Here is a 15,791-nt window from a genome sequence, read left to right on the forward strand (position 1 = left end):
CTTGGGACCTCATTGTTCTCTGAAGCATTTTTGAACTGCAGGTCACAGATAAAATCAGTTTTGTACACTGTAATCAGTAAAAACAAAAAGAAATAGGATAGGATAGATTACAAAGTATCAGCGTGCATCACATGTAGTAAAGCTAAGCATTTTTAATATATTTATGTCTCTGTGTAGCTGGTGGTCCCAAAGTAAAAAAAAAAAAAAAAAAATATATATATATATATAGTACATAGATATGTGTATATATATTTGTATGTGTATATATATATATGTATAATTGATTTACAATATTGTGTTGGTTATAGGCCATGATAATCTTGTGTTAATACAGCAAAGTGATTCATCTATATATATGTTTTTTTTTCAGATTCTATCCCACTATAGGTTATAAGATATTGAATATAGTAGATCCTTGCTGCTCATCTATTGTATGTAAGGTAGTTTGAATTTGTTAAGCCCATATTCTTAACTTGTCCCTCTCTCCCCCCCACTCCCCACCATAGTTTGTTTTCAATGTCTGTGAGTCTGTTTCTGTTTTGTATATAGGTTCATTTGTATCATGTTTCAGATTCCATGTATAAATGGTTTGTCTTTTTCTGACCTCACTAAGTATAACATTCCATCCACATGGCTGCAAGTGGCAATTGTTCATTCTGTCTTATGGCTGAGTAATATTCCATTGTATAAGTATACATCTTCTTAAGCCAAATGTTTTTTTTTTTAAATTTAATTTTTTGAGTTTATATTATGACGGTGCTAGGTCTTTGTCGAGCTTCCCAGGTGGCTCAATGGTAAAGAATCTGCCTGCCCAAACAAGAGATGCAGGAGACTCTGGTTCAATCCCTGGATCGGGAAGAGGGATTCCTCTAGAGGAGGAAATGGCAACCCACTCCAGGATTCTTGCCTGAAAAATTCCATGGGCAGAGGAGCCTCGTGGGTTAAAATCTACAGGGTCGCAAAAAGTCAAACACGACTGAGTGACAGCACGCACATACGGGTCTTCATTGTTGTAGTGACTGGGACTTCTCTTCTTGTGGTGCAAGGGTTTAGTTGCTCCATAACTTGTGGGATCTTCCTGTACCAGAGATTGAACCCGTGTCCTCATACTGGCAGGAGGATTCTTAATCTCTGGACCATGCGGGAAGTCCCTAAGTGTGTGTTGATGGGCATTTGAGTTGTTTCCATGTCTTGGCTATTGTAAACAGCGCTGCTGTGCACATTGGGGTGTGTGTATCTCTTCAAATTAGAGTTTTGATTTTTCTGGATTTATACCCTTACATTGAATCTCTGTCAAAAAAGTTTGAACCTATTGTGTGAATTTGGGAGGTAGGAGATGCTCTCCTTGGACCCAGACCCAAAGGAAAGCCAACCAATGAAATTAATAATCCTGCTGGTAATTATTAATATGATGTCAATTATTGGCCATGTATCCTGTGCCAAGCAGGAGTGCTCAGGTCCCAGCTTCCTGCACAGAGGTGAGGGGAAGGAGTCTGGAGCAAACCAAGATCCTGGGAACAAGGAAGGCTGTCTGGAGGAGGAAAACCTGAACTCAGCCTCGAAGAACCCCTTGGTCCTGTCAGGTTTGGGACTGGGTCAGAGTGTGAGTTCAGGTGGCAATAACAATAATGATAACAATAGATTCAGTCAGTGAGCTCTGGCCGAGTGCGAGCTCTGCCTGAGTGCCAGGCACTCCTTTAATCTTCCAGACATTTTCTGGAGGCATGAATAGCTCTTCATACCATTTTACAAACAAGGAAAAGAAGACTTGGAGAAATATGGTGACTTTTACGGTAGGGGTCTCATAGTGGTAAAACTGCCAAGGTTAGGTCCAGGGCAAGTCAGCCCTCCTTGGAGCCTGGGTCTTTCAGCCTTGCACTGCAGAGGGAAGGGCCTGAACAACTGAGGGCTGCTGCATGCTGGTGGTGGGACAGTGGGTCTGGAGGGGCAGCCAGGGCAAATGGGAATGGTTCTGTGTTGAGGCTCAGAGACTTCCTGGCTCTCAGGGAAGGATGCAGGTTCTAAGACACCTGTCCTGGAGGGCCCATGTGGGTCGCAGTCTTGGCAACAAGGGGGAGCAGAGCCAGAACAGCACCGTCCCTGACTTTGTCCATTCCCTGGGCCGAGTGTACTCCAGCTTGTGGTGGGCTTGGCGCGCAGGGAGGAGCAGAAAGAGCAGTAGGGTCTGTTTCTCATCTTTTGTCAAGTCTCATCTCTGTTGATTTGAACTCAGCTCCTCTGCTTTCCGGCGAATTGTTTCTGCCTGTCAGGAAATAATTCTTGGCTTGAGTGTTCCCACAAGGGAATTGGATGTTTGCACAGCTTATGGTTCTTTGTAGGGACTGAACTTGGGACTTGCTTGCTTGGGCAGAGGGGCTGCGGATGGCCACTGGTGATTCTCTTGGAAGCGTGAGTAATAGGATGGTTTACTATCCTCTGCAGTCGCAGCTTGCCTGCTTTCGGATGGTGGTGAGTGATTCTGTGTGTGTGCTACACTTGCCCACATACACACTCATGCTCACTTGGACAACCACACTCATGCCCACTAGACATACCCACACAAACATGGACATTCTCATTCACATCTCTGCAAACATACATGAGCAACACAAGTATGTATGTGTGGATACGTGTGTTCACATGCAAGCACACGGTTGTTGCAGGGCCACCACTTTAGATGATAAGGGGGTATTCTGGGTGTTTGTGTATCTGGGGGTGGGTGGTGACAGTGATGGTGGGGGTGCCGAGTGAGTAAGGGTGGGTCTTGAGCCATCTAGTTTCTGAGATCCTGTTCTGGGACCACTGATCCTTTATCAGGGGACTTTTGGGCTTCTGCTCTGAGCGTCCAGACCACTCGGGGGGCTTCTGTGGCAGTTTGCACTGAGAGTGTTGGCTCAATTGATGCTTCCCTTCTGCCTGGGGTTGGAGAGTGAAGGCAGAGTGGCTCCTTGTGGGTATGCCTAGGGCTGCCGTGTCCTTTTCCTTTTTCTCTTCTTCGACATTCAGTCCCTGTCCCCCTCCCAGGTGCCAGGGGTAGGGGGTGGGGAAGGAAGAAAGCCTGCAGGCTCTCTTGTGGTTGGGGGGAACCTCTAGGATGCTGCTGTGAGCAGGGACTTGGCAGAACCTTAGAGGCTGAGGGTGGTTGGTGAGGCTGGACACTGTGGTCTGGACACCATCTGTACTTGTCTCTGAGATAACCTCAAAACCCTCATCCTTTTACTTCTGGGGTCTATCAGCTGAGCCCGGAGGCTCTCTATAGGAGCCAGAAGGGCTGTAGTTCTGGCTCTTCTGGGGACATCTCTGTCCTGGGCTTTTTGTTTGATTCAACAAGAACACCTACTGTGTGCATGGTGAACACAAATAAATGAATCACCAATGTGCCAGGCACTGTGCTAGGGACCAAAAGACAGTTCAGAGATGGACTTTTATCCTCCAGGAGCTCAGTCTAGAGAGGCAGCCAGCCACGGATCCCAGCACCTGAGGGAGGAGGAGGGATGTGTGTGCATGTGTGTATGTGTATAGGTGTGCGCTGGAGCACAGCCTTAGTACACATGCGCACCCCTACCAAGGTCCTTGCTGCAAGGGCACATTATCCTGGAACTCAGCACCCTCCACCTGATGCAAAGTTTGGAGAAGATTTTGATGCTGGGAAAGACTGAAGGCAGGAGGAGAAGTGGGCCACAGAGGATGAGATAGTTGGATGGCATCACCTACTCAATGGACATAAGTTTGAGCAAACTCCAGGAGACAGTGAAGGACAGGGAAGCCTGGCGTGCTGCAGTCCATGGGGTCGCAACATGGACTTATATGTTTGGTTGGTCGCAACAACTTTGTACATGACTTAGCGACTGAACAGCAGCAGCAGCACCCTCAGAATGGCAGGGCATCGGATGGGGAATCTGCAGGGGCAGGGGGCGGGGGGTTGGGCAGAAGAGGAAGGAAGGGAGCAGTGCCTAAGGATGGAGCTATAGTGTGCCACGTGCCACACCAGGGCATCACACACCCCAGCTCCCTGACTTGTCAACACTTCTTTGAAGGAGGACAGGCTGTCCTCTGGCTGAGGAACTTGAAGACAGATTATGTCACAGACCACACAGGCAGTAAGGTATGTATCAGCCTGAGCCTTGCTCTATTGGTCTCTGAAGGTAGGTCTGCTTCCCAAGGCCACTTCTGGGCTTCCTCTGCTCCTCTCCTCTTCACACACCTTGGATGGGACAGGAGGAAGCCTACGCATTAAAAGAGGGGTAATAAAAGTAGTCATCTCATAGAATCATCCAGTGAAGTACTTGAGACCTAGGTGCTGGAGGCCCGGTAAGAGCACCATAAATAACAGCCATTCCTCGTGTCATTGTTCTTAGGGCTCACAGGGGCTGCAAGGCTGCATGTCCCTCTCCTAGACCCGTGCCTTCTGGCCTGACTTTGGAGAGAGGTCAGGCCTGCACTGCCTTCATCACTGGGCAGACCTGGACTTCACTGACTCCCGCTCCATCCCTGACTGTGGGCCAGGCAGGTAGCCACAGGTGAGGAAGGCCCAGGTCCCCAGTGCAGGGCAGAGAGAAGGGGGAAGTGACTCACTAACCACAACAAATTTCGTCTCCCTCAGAAAAACAGTGGTGAGAGAGTGAACGCACGTGGGTGCCCTTGGAGGCGCGCTCCAGCGGAGGGCTGGCAGGGATTGCTGGGGCGTCCGGGTGGGCAGGGCTGGACTGCCTCCCCCTGTCAGCGGAGGCGGAGACAGGCCCTCCTGGGGGTTGGGATTGTGCCTGTCACTGCGGGGACAAAGGGACGTCTCCCCTTGCGAAGTTTCTGCCGGGTTCTTCCCTTTTTGTCTCCGGGTACTGAGGGTGTCCAAGGTTTGGGAGAAGCCCACCCCTGAGCGGACAGTCTGCTCTTTAAGGGCTCAGCCGTTAACTCCAGTGGCGGCGAGGTCCAGAGAGAGCAGTCGCCTAGCTCAGGTTGCACAGCGCAGCGAGGATTCTTCCGGCGCCCGCCGAGGCTTGGCTTGGCTTTAAAAAGCAGAAAGCGGCGAGGGCCCGCCGATCTCCCGGGGAGCTGGAGTCTGGGCGGGGGTGTGGCGCCGAGAGCTTTTGCTTCTTTCTCCTGCCAGGGAGGCTGGATGTAGGGTTTGGGCTTTTTCCAGAAAGAGCCGAACTCTTGACAAGGGAAGCGGAACTGGTTTCCCAGGCAGTGTCCCCCGCCCCAAACTTTTCTTCCTAGGCGGAGGGTGGGCTGGCGGAGGGAGGAAGCGGGGCCGAAAAAGGTGGGGCCAGCCGTTCCCTCTCCACCAGGCAGCAGCGGCTCTGGAACGCCAATCCGGACGCTGCTTGGTGAGTGTGTCTTTAAATCTGAGACCCCCGCCCCCTCGGCGGCTGGGGCCGGGGCTCTGGCTGGCTGGGCGACGGCGGGCGCGGTGATTGGCGGCCCCGCCGGGTCCGCCCTCGGCGTGGGGGTCGCGGGGCACCCGGAGCCGAGCTGCGCGCTCCGGCTGGGGTGCGCGGCTCTCTACCGGGCGAGCGCGGCCTCCTGCGCTTGTGCCCTCGCCTCGTCGCGCCCGGCCTGCCAGCCTCCAGAGCCGCCTCTACCCACGGATGGGCTGGGGAAGTTGGGAGGAGCGAGCCGGAGTCAGTACCCGGCGCGAGCCGCCGCTGCCTAACTCGGCGCCCGCAGTTCGGGCGCCGCGCGCCTGCCGCAGGAGCGCGGATGCCCCCCGGAGCCACGGGCTGGCAGGTACCCACGCGTCCGGACCCGCGGCGGGCGAGGGAGGTCTGATGAGGGACTCTTCTGGGCACTCCCGGGCCGGGGCTGCTCCGACCACCCACTCCCCATTCCCTAGATCACAAGCTTCCCAAGGCTCTGTGGAGAGGAGAGATCCTGGCCCCTCCCACCGAAACCCGCACGGGATCGGTGCCTGGGAGAGAAGCGGAACCACACATATCAAACAGGAGTTATTGAGTCGTCTGTCTGTCTGGCTCTGGGCTACGCACTTTCTCCAGGAGCTTTCTCTCCGACTGGGGTTAGATGTGGGATGGCGACACCTCCACCCTTGATGGCTGGTCCTCGGGCGAGACCTGAAAGCTGGGCTTCCCGTGCAGCTGCGGCGAGGCAAGCCGTCTCATGTTCCACACCTGAGGTCCCTGGGCTCCTCTTTAGGCATTTGAGGTCCACGGAACCGGGAAGAGTCCAGAGATCCCAATGGGTGCAAGCTTTGATGTTGGGCCCCATCTAGTTCTTTCCTTCTGTAGGCCTGGGTCTCCCAGGGGAGCCCCTTTTTCATCTTCAAAGGTTTTTCTTGAAGGGGCAGGAGGCCTGTCAGAAAGCAGAGTGCAGTGTCAGGAAGACTGCTGCCCTGGACTCTTAAAAGCAGCCAGGATGGTTGGAACATGTTATGACCTCTTAGGGAGTCAGAAATGGAAGAAAAGCTCCCCTGACTTCAGGAAGCTTCCAGCTTCTTGCTCTCTCCACCAGAGTTCCAAGCAACAACTCCTTGGCTTCCTGCAGAGCAACCTGGACCCAGTGACTGAGCATCTCTTAAATGCCAGGCACTGGGCTCTGCCAAGGAGGATGGGAGTGGTGGAAGGAGTTGGGGGGTTCTCCCCTTAGGTGGCTTTGCCCCACGGGTGCGGCCAGGTGGGGGGCGGTGAGGGGGGTGGGACACAAGGCATAAACACAGAGAAATTTCGTTACTATAGGGTTTCCATACCAGTCCTGGACTAATAGTAACAGTGGAAATACCAAGAGAAGACACATGATTAATTGCTGAATGAGGGACACAGGCTGTAATTGCCAGGGAAGCTGGGATGCAGTTCTCATGCAGCCATGCAAATATGTTTGAGATATTCTTGTTCTGCCTCCATACCCCTCCTTTTGATTACCCTGCTGCTTAGGACCTCTCACCACCTCCAGGGACAGGGAGCAACAGGAGTGTGCCCCAGCCCCACTCCCAGTTGTTTTTTTTTTTTCCCTGCTGACTGAAGCTATTCCGGACTTCAGGAGAAGTACGTTTGGTTTCTGGGGTCAGGCTGACCATAGGACGTTCCTAGCTTCCTTGGGGCTTCTGAGGTTTGGGGTCTAGATCCAGTCTTACAAGAGGAATCCTCACTTCCTTTCTGAAGAGCCTCTGTCTCTGGGGGCTGGGGATGAGCTTGGCAGGCTGGAGCCAGACACTGTTTCCTGTGAGTGCAGACGGACAGTCTTCCTCTCACTGGCCAGTGGGGTTGGAATTGGGGTGTTGGAAGTGGACAGGCCCGGCAGAACTGGCTTGAGGTTAGTGGTACCTCGGGCATCTCTGACCTCACCTCTGAGGTTCTCCTGTGCCTTGGGCTCTGCTCCCTCCCCCATCATCCCTGGCAAGATGTCCTGGAACACTTTGCAGAGGTGACAGTGAACTCGTGCCTGTGGCCTTGGACACTGTTCTGGGAGTGGGAGTTGCTGAGCTTACCCTTTAGCTCTTGGCCGGCACTGTGAGTACTTGGGTGAACACATACCCACCTGCCTCCAAACAGGTGGCGCCCACGGGGTCACCCAGGAACAGGTGGGGAATGCTGGCGTGGGCAGAGATGTGTGCGAACGTGTTCAGGTTTATAACTGCGTGGGCCGGGATGGTGAGGAACTGGATATAGTGGACATGAGAGCAGACACAGGAAGACAGTGGAGGTGGGCAAGCAACTCAGGGCACAGACACGTGCAGGGGCAGACAGCGGGGACAACGAATGGGCTGCAGATACTGCATGGACAGATCTATACCATCATGGAGACTTGCCTGGCACAAGTGGACAGATGTATTGTTGGGCCCAGAGGAGCACAGAAAGGGATGTGAGCTGACATTCACTGACGAGAGACATGGAGCCACAAAAATGTGACTTGAATCCCTGGGTAGACATGGAGTTGGCTGTGAGCACTTGGAACTCAGACACTTAGACCTGCTGAGTCACCTGGCAGCAGAAGGCAGAACACAATCAGAGGTGGGTACCAAGAACTGTGGTGCTGGAGAAGACTCTTGAGAGTCTCTTGGACAGCAAGGAGATCAAACCAGCTCATCTTAAAAGAAATCAACTGATACTGAAGCTGAAACTCCACTACTTTGGCCCCCTGATATGAAGAGCTGACTCATTGGAAAAGACCCTGATGCTGGGAAAGATTGAGGACAGGGGGAGAAGGGAGTGACAGAGGATGAGATGGTTAATGGCATCATCGATTCAATGGACATGAGTTAGAGAAAACTCCAGGAGATAGTGAAGGACAGGGAAGCCTGGCGTGCTGCAGTCCATGGGGTCACAAAGAGTTGAACACAACTTAGTGACCAAACAGCAACAACCAAGGTGTAGTCCAAGGCAGGCACTGTTGAGTTATTCCTGTGACTCTGTGTGAAAGTTGACTTGTTTGGGTTAGTGGCTGTGCAGGAGCTGAGTGGTGTGGCTTCATTTCTAGACTCCTACTTTGGGGTTTGGAGACCCCAAAGGGCTCAGTATCCTCTGTTTAACCCTGAGAATTCTTTGACCTCCCTATCCCCTAAGTTGTAGGGCAGGGTGCATGCCTTAAGCACCGGCAGGGGCTCCTTGAACTTTGAGGTTCATCTCCTCTGGGTCTGCAGAACTTCCTGAAGTGAGACCGTGTGGCCAGGGTAGGGGAGGAACCTGCTGGGGACTCTCCTTGGCCCAAACCTGAGGGTTTCTTGCAGGGAAGGGACAGTCCCAGCAGGGGAGAGAAAGAGTAGACTTGCAGTTGGCTCTTTGGTGAGACCTTTGCTACTAGTGTGGACTGCCCTTCCTCCAAACCCTGGACTTGTTCAGGGAAGGGCCCCGCCCCACCGTTTGGCTATTGCCCAACCTGGAGATGGGAGATACAGCTGACACTAACTCACTGTGTTACCTGGGCAAGTTACTCAATGTCTTAACTAACTCATCTTTAAGGTGCAACCCCTCATCTTTAAATGGGGCCAGTAACCTCTCACACTTGGGGTGCGGTGAGGGTTTAATGTGAGTGGAAAGTGTGTGGCCGAGGGTCTGGCACAGAGGGAGCACTGTTGGTGGAACTTTGGTGACTGGACTTGCTCTGTGACCAGGACTCCCCAGAGCTGGTCAGCAGCCAGGTGGCCAAGCTCTGGGAGGGTGAGCAGGCCAGCACCTCTGATTTACTCCCAGCCCTGTGGGACCGCTCCACGCTTGCAGGAGGCAAGCTGTATGAAGCTTGGGCCTGGCCTGCTGGCCTCTGGGAGGGGAGCCAGTGCTTTGCTAAGAATAGCCCCAAATTATGGCTCTGCCTCCCAGTGGACAGTTGTGTACCTCCTCAGTCTGGGCCAAGGGGCTGGCAGATGGGCCTTTTGTGTTTCTTGTAACTGGCACTCATCTCAGGGATGAGCTTGGGAGCAGCAGGCTGGATCTGGGCAGAGGCCTTGCTGTTCTTCCTGTCTTCTGCTGGGACCGGGGAAAGAGAAGGCCCAGGGAGAACTAGCTTTTAAAATCCCCGAGTTCCTCTTCCACTCAGAGCTTGTCCTGACAACTGACTGTTTTCATACCTCCAATACATCTTAGTGATTAAGATTACTAGGTCCGGAACCAGACCACTAGGGTCTGAATTTTGGCTTCCGCTCTCACTGGCTCTGTGGCATTGGGCAACTCACTTAACTTCCCTGTGCCTGATTCCCTTGTGTAACAGGATTAATAATAGTAATGCCCTTAGAAGAATGCCACAAAGATGAAAAGAGGTAGCATATGGAGTGCCCTCGCGGCAATGTGTGGCTCATAGTAAGTGCTCAGTAAACATTCGGTGCTGCTATTACCATGATTACAGTGATTTCACCAGAGCGACAGGCCTGTGAAACCACAGGGGCCAGGCTGTTTGCACAGTGCCTCAAGGTGGGAGGGTGCTGGGATGCTATCTTGGTTCCAATTCCTGGCCTTTCATGCCCCAGGTTCAGTGTGAGGTGCAGGGGACCAAAGGTGAGTGAGACTCGGTCCCTGCCAGGTGAGAGAGGCACCCGGGTACATTCTACCATTGGTACCTTCTGGGGGCTGTGTCTGCTGTGGTTGGAGCTGAAGGGAGGGAAGGGCTTGGCTGGGCGCGAGGTAATGCTTCCGGTGGACTTTGAAGAGTGGCCAAGAGTTTGCAAGGATGAGCAGGGCTTCCCAAACAGAATGAGCAGCCCATGCAGAGATGTGGCATCTTGGCATGTTTAGGGAACATGAGCAGATCCACAGACCTGGGGGTGGGGGGGGGTGGGTGGCCAGGCTCAGCATTCCCGGTCTGTGATCTGCTGTCCCTCCCACACTGGGCTCAGAGGCAGTCCTGGCCTCCTCCTTAGGACAAGAGAGGCCTGGAGGCCCCTCCTTTTACTTTAAGGAATCGCCTTTGCTGTCTGTCTCCCCATTCTCCAGGGGACCTCCCTGGCCTCTAATGAATGCCTGCCAGCCCTCCCTGTGTGTGTGTTGGTTGTTCAGTCGTGTCCGACTCTTTGTGACCTCAGGGACTGTGCCTGCCAGACTCCTCGGTCCATGGGATTCTCCAGGTGAGAATACTGGCGTGTGTAGCCATTCCCTCCTCCAGGAGATCTTCCTGACCCAGGGATTGAACCTGGGTCTCCTGCATTGCAGGTGGATTCTTTACCATTTAAGCCACTGGGGAAGCCCTGCCAGCTCTCCCTGGGGCCCCTCATTTTTGAGCTGGGGGCTCCAAACTGCCCCCATTGCAGCATCAACATGGCTGTTTTTGCTCTTAGCTGAGATTCCTATAGGTTAACAGATCCCCTTTCTCAGGAATGAACTGAGGCCTTTGAAACCTCTCCTAAGGAGTGAATGTCTAATAGTGGAATTCCTGGACCTTGGAAGTTGTTTTATTTTCTGTACCTGACATGTGTACTGGATTTTCAGCCCCTGCTTGGGCTGGAGCTGAAGCATGCTGATGAAGGAGAGACATGGGGCATCTGGGGTTACCTCCATGCCCATGGCTGGCAGTAGGGAGCATCTGGGAACTGGGTGTGCCGCTCCTGACCCTGTGGGCTCCCAGGGAGTAGGGCTTTCGGAAATTCCAGGCTGAGGGAGGGTGTGGTGCTAGGACGGCTGTGGGTCCATGGCTGGGCTTCCCGCCCTTGCCCATGAGAAACAGGCCCCACTGCCAAGAGGCTGGTGCAGGGGCATTTAGGGGGGAGAGAAGTGGGTGCCCTCAGACGACCTTGGGCTTTGCCGGCCTCTGCATGCTGCTGGGACCTAGGCTCTGCATGTCTGCAGGCAGTGGCCTCTCTCTGGGCCCTGCCCAGAGTGGAGGACAGGGCCTCTGGGTGTTTTTGAAGATTCTGTTTAGAAAGCACAGAGGGGAACCTCTCCTCCTCTTTTCTTTTCCTGCAGAGCTCAGGAAGGCGTGAATCCCTCTCCTGCCAGTCACAAAGAGGCTGGTGGATGTGTCTGCTCTGACTGCTGTCCTGTAGTTGCTGAGTCCTTCTCCTGGGTCCCTGAGGTTGGTGCTGACCCCTCATCTCCCTAGGGCCCTGATTGGCAGGGCCCAGAAGACCTCATCCAGCCTGGATCTGATTGGGCCCATCCCCACCCCCATCCTGGCTTTAGCCTTGGTTTGACCACTTTCTTGCTGATGCTCGGCCCCTGCCACGGCTGCAGCCCTGTCTGTTGATGGAGTTCAGAGCCTTCGGGAGTCCCTGCAGGTGCTGCTCCGCTGGCTCACTCCGGGGCCTGTGGGGAAGCTCTGGTTTTCAATTGCCCCAGAGAAAAAGGCCCAGAGGCCTCCCTGGAGGTAGAGGGCCAGCATTGCAGAGCCTTCTGGGGAAGTCCGGAGCAGGTCTCTCACCTCTCCTGGGCTCTAAATCAGGTCTGAGGTGCAGGTGGATAAACCCGGGACTAGCAGTTGACTGCTTCCTCTGAGCCCAGTTTTTCCATCTGCAAAATGGGCATAACAATTTTCCTTGTCTACTTAAAAATGAAGAAAAAAATTGAGGTGTAATTCACTTGATATAAAATTAACCATTTTGAAGTACAGCTGCAGTGGCATTGAGTTTATTCCCAATGTTGTGGCACCACCTCCGTCAAGTTCCAGGACATTTTCATCACCCCAAGGGAGACCCCTTCCCCATTAAGTGCTGACTCCCTTCCTCCTGCCTCACTTAAGTTTTATTGGGGTGTGCATACCATAACATTCACCCACCCTACAGGTGCAGCTGGCTTGGGTGTTGGTGAGTGTCATGGGCATGCAGCCCCCACCCCAGTCAAGTGTGGGAATGCTTCCATCCCCCAGAAGTTTTTTGGGGCTCCCCTGCAGCCAGTAGTTACTCCCATTCCTGGTCCCAGGCCACTTACCTCCTGTCACTCTGGTTTTGCTTTTTTCTAGATTTTCATGTAAGTGGACTCATCTAGTTAATAGGTATTTTTTAAAATTCTGCCTATTTTATTCAACATGATGTTCTTTTTTTTTTTTTTTTTTTTTCAATTTATTTTTGGCTGCACTGGGTCTCTGTGTGGGCTTTCTCTAGTTGCAGTAAGTGCGGACTTCTCTGTAGCTGAGGTGCCTGGGCTTCTCATCGCAGTGACTTCTTTTATTGTGGAACACGGCCTCACGGTTCGAGGGCTTCAGTAGTTGTGATGCTGGAGCCTAGGTGCCCCAAGGCATATGGGATCTTCCCAGATGGGGATTGAATCCTTATCCCTTACACTGGCAGGCAGATTCTTTGTTTTTTTTTAATTAACTTATTTTTTATTGAAGGATATTTGCTTTACAGAATTTTGTTGTTTTCTGTCAAACCTCAACATGGATTAGCCATAGGTATACATATATCCCCTCCCTTTTTTATCTTCCTCCCATCTCCCTCCCCATCCAAACCCTTTAGGTTGATACGGAGTCCCTGTTTGAGTTTCCTGAGCCTTACATTAAGTTCCCGTTGGCTATCTATTTTACGTATGGTAATGTAAGTTTCCATGTTACTTTTTCCACACATCTCACCCTCTCTTCCCTTCTCCCCACGTCCATATATCTATTCTCTATGGCAGGCAGATTCTTAATCAGTGGACCGCCAGGGAAGTCCTCAACGTGATGTTCTCAAGTGTCATGTCATGTGTTCTAGGAGTGTATTCCTTTTTTCGCTGCTGGATATGTATCCCAGTGTGTGTAGGGCCCATAGCTTGCTTACCAAGTTCCCAGCTGATGGATGTCTACCCTGCTTTTGAAAATGTTTTCGGTTAAAAAAAAATTAAGTAGTTATCTTTACAAAGGATTCGGGTAGTAGCTTCCTAGAGAGAGGGAGTGAAATGTGAAAGCCCTTCCCTTCCTTACTTCCTCTCTTGGCCCGAGGCATCTCTCTCAGCAGTTTGTGGATATCCCCCAGTCATCTTTTCCGTGCCTCTGTGTGCATTTGTGTAGTTTTTATTTGGGGACATAGACAGAATTGCACTTGGTCCATGGCTCTGGGGCCCACTTCTTCACTTAGCGCTTTGTCTTGGGAGTGTTGCCAGCACAGTTATCCAAGTTCTACACCTTCCCTGGGAGCCATCCCTGAGCTGAGGGCCCAGAGCTGGGGTCCTGGGCCAGGCAAACAGGTGTCTACTCCTCCCCCTCCTCTGGCTCCAAGCTGGGGCTCGATCAGCCTTTAGGGGAGACAGAATGAAGGCTTTGTGGAGGTGGTCGATTCCAGGCAGGTTTCTAGAGGAGGAAGGCATTGGGACAAAAGGGGTCAGCCTGTTATGGGTAGACGTGCACTCCCGCTGGCTTCACCAGGCCTCCTACGCAGCAGCTGCCAGCAGGGGCTTCCTCTTCCTGTCTCTGTGAAGTGTCGCTGGAAGGGATAGGCCGAAGGAGAGGGAGGTTTGCCGGGTGGACAGAAGATGGACTGAGGCCTCCCTTCTTGTTGCAGCAGAGTTGCCCCTTGCTGAGGCTGGCTGCAGGCAGCATGCTTGGACAGGGACGCTCTCCTGCGCTGCAGGCTGTGCTGGGCGTGTGTGGGTGGAGGGCGGGGATGGCAGCTGCCTCCCCAGGAAGGGGGGCTGCCAGTGCTCCTGCCTCCACCCACATCCCAGCCAGCTGGGTCACTGAGGTGCTGAATCTTTATTGTCATGCATCCTCCCTTGACGCTGCCTTTGATGTATACAAGAATCACATTCCCTGCATACTTAGTGACATTGGTTGTATTCATTGTTTTTAAGTTTTTCCCAATTTAATAATTCAAAACAGTGCCTTCATACTGTTCAGAAGGTAGGGATCTTGAGTTGTGGTGTCCTAGGGCAGCCACCTGCTCACCTAGGGAGGGTTTAGCTTGTGACTTAGGGTTCCCTCTTAGCCTCTTCTGGCTCCAGAGCCCTTGGGGACAGTATAGGGGGAGGGAGATGTGGAGTGGGCCAGGCAAGGAAGCCATGAATAGGTGGATTTGTTCATTTCTCTGATTTCTCCAGCCTAATGCTGTTCAAACCTGGGTAATAGGTCGACTCCCCTTCCCCCGCTCTTAAAAATAGCTTTATGGAGATTTAACTCACATACTGTACAATTCAGGCATTTAAGGTTTACAATTCAGTAGCTTTCAATGTATTCACAGAGTTGTACATATGTCACTACAGTCTCATTTTACAATATTTTCATCAGCTCAGAAAGATAACTTGTACCCATTAGTCATCACTCCCCACCCTACAAGTTTACTTTTTCTGTCTATAGATTTGCTTATTCTGGACATTTCATATAAATGGAATCATAAGTATGTGGTTTTTTTGTGGCTTTTTAAAGGAAAAAAAGCCTCACTGTTTATTTGAATTTTCTTAGAATATAACTTAAAGGTACAAATATAAAACTAGGTGTAAGTGCCTTAGACATGTTTACATGGTTTTTACATAACTATAAAGCGAGCATGAGATAAAACCAGAGTGAAACTAATAAAACCAGAAAGCCAACCCATTTCAAATGAACATTGTTAATTTAATTGGAAGGATGTGAACTGAAACGAAATTGCCATTGTTGGGTTGATGGCAGAGAGCTGGCGCCTTCTGTTTCCCCTGCTTCTGTCTCTTGTGCCTGCTGTGCAGAGGGGCCTTAAAAAAGGGGCTGGCTGGCTGGTTTGGGGTAATTCTGATTACAGTTGTCCCTCCGCAGCATCTTTGGCGGTGGGATTGGTTTCAGGACCCCCACCGATTCCAAAGTTGGATTCTGAAGTCAAAGGAGCTGAAGTCCTTTATGTAAAATGGCATAGTATTTGCATATGACCTATACATATGCTCCCCTAGCTTTTAAATCATCTCTAGATTACTCATAATACCTAATATAATGTAAATGTTATGTAAATAGTTGTAAATACAATGTAAATACTATGTAAAAGTTGCCAACACACAGCAAATTCAAGTTTTGTTTCTTGTAACTTTCAGGTTTTTTTTTTTCAAAATATTTTCCGAGGATGCAGAACCCAAAGATATGGCTGGCTGACTGTACTAACATTTGAGCCTGAACTGCCAATGAGTAATCCCCAACTGTCTGTTTTAATAGAGCATCACTTGATAACCTGGAATGCTGGCTCGTTTGATCAAAGATAAGGCTGAAATAATGGTGTTATCGAAATCTACGCATTATGGCTCTTCAACCCACTCCTTGTGGGAACTTGGCACAGAGGTGGGCTTTGCTCTGTTGACGTGGATGAGCATAGTCCTGACTGCCAAGAGACCAGGCTTTTGCACTGGGCATGTCCAGGCTGCTATGGGCTAGAGGTGGCTCAGTTCTCCACCCTACCCCCCTTCTCTTATTTGAACCACAACCTTTGTTTGTGCAGTGATGTCATTTGGCATTCACAAAGAAGGAACTGAATCGTGAACGCAGGAGCAGGC

The 15,791-nt window shown here is 51.6% G+C and overlaps 1 protein-coding gene across 9 annotated transcripts in view; it reads left to right on the top strand.

Annotated features, from left to right (window-relative positions):
* Window positions 1-15,791, top strand: part of PALD1 (phosphatase domain containing paladin 1) — a 101,128-nt gene that overhangs the window by 14,507 nt on the left and 70,830 nt on the right. The window contains exons 1-2 of one of the 9 annotated variants that reach the window (XM_061161722.1): window positions 4,845-5,327; window positions 11,340-11,448. The exons of 2 other annotated variants lie outside the window; for them this stretch is intronic. The gene's annotated coding sequence lies outside the window, so the exon portion shown is untranslated. Of the gene's footprint in view, window positions 1-4,844; window positions 5,328-5,465; window positions 5,728-7,145; window positions 7,264-10,381; window positions 10,505-11,339; window positions 11,449-15,791 lie in introns of those variants that run through there. 6 more of the 9 variants (XM_061161721.1, XM_061161727.1, XM_061161718.1 and 3 more) reach the window with 6 other exon arrangements.

The sequence above is a fragment of the Dama dama genome, chromosome 15 (assembly GCF_033118175.1).
Source record: "Dama dama isolate Ldn47 chromosome 15, ASM3311817v1, whole genome shotgun sequence".
Lineage (NCBI taxonomy): Eukaryota > Metazoa > Chordata > Mammalia > Artiodactyla > Cervidae > Dama > Dama dama.